Here is a 1,052-nt window from a genome sequence, read left to right as displayed (position 1 = left end):
AGCTTGATCTGTGTTCTACTATGGTGCTTTTAGTGTCTCCGCATACCACAGCACGCGACATAGCTTTGCAGACGATAAATACAACCGTTTCAGAGAGAAGAGCGGCCAATGTGACGATCTGGCTTTAAGTCGATTCGATAACAAATGACGAAAACGGACGGATTTCTCAGGTTTTTACTACATATGAAAACTTTTCACATTCTCTCGTGCAACTCGGCTGCTAGTCCTCCTTTCATGCAGAATCTTAAGGTCCTAGCACATGTCCATGGCACCAAAGCCAGCTAAAAGGTCAATGTTCATTACCTAAAACTTGAATTGTACTACATCTTACTGGCTATTACATCATCTTAGGAGCTTCATCTGTGTTCTACTATGGTGCTTTTAGTGTCTCCGAATACCGCAGTACGCGACATAGCTTTGCAGACGATACGTACAACCGTTTCAGAGAGAAGAGCGTCCAATGTGACGATCTGGCTTTAAGTCGATTCGATAGCAAATGACGAAAACGGACGGATTTCTCAGGTTTTTACTACATATGAACACTTTTCACATTCTCTCGTGCAACTCGGCTGCTAGTCCTCCGTTCATGCAGAATGTTAAGGTCCTAGCTCATGTCCAAGGCACCAAAGCAAGCTAAAAAGTCAATAATCGATACCTAACTTCTTACTGGCTATTACATCAACTTAGAAGCTTCATCTGTGTTCTACTACGAAGCTTTTAGTTTCTCCGCATACCGCAGCACGCGACACAGCTTTGCAGACGATAAGTACAACCGTTTCAGAGAGAAGAGCGGCCAATGTGACGATCTGGCTTTAAGTCGATTCGATGGCAAATGACGAAAACGGACGGATTTCTCAGGTTTTTACTACATATGAACACTTTTCACATTCTCCCGTGCAACTCGGCTGCTAGTCCTCCTTTCATGCACAATGTTAAGGTCCTAGCTCATGTCCAAGGCACCAAAGCCAGCTAAAAAGTCAATAATCGATACCTAAAACTTGAATTGTACTATTTCTTACTGGCTATTACATCATCTTAGAAGCTTCATCTGT

Source organism: Schistocerca gregaria, unplaced genomic scaffold (assembly GCF_023897955.1).
Source record: "Schistocerca gregaria isolate iqSchGreg1 unplaced genomic scaffold, iqSchGreg1.2 ptg000386l, whole genome shotgun sequence".
Lineage (NCBI taxonomy): Eukaryota > Metazoa > Arthropoda > Insecta > Orthoptera > Acrididae > Schistocerca > Schistocerca gregaria.
Note: the sequence above shows the minus strand (reverse complement) of the source record.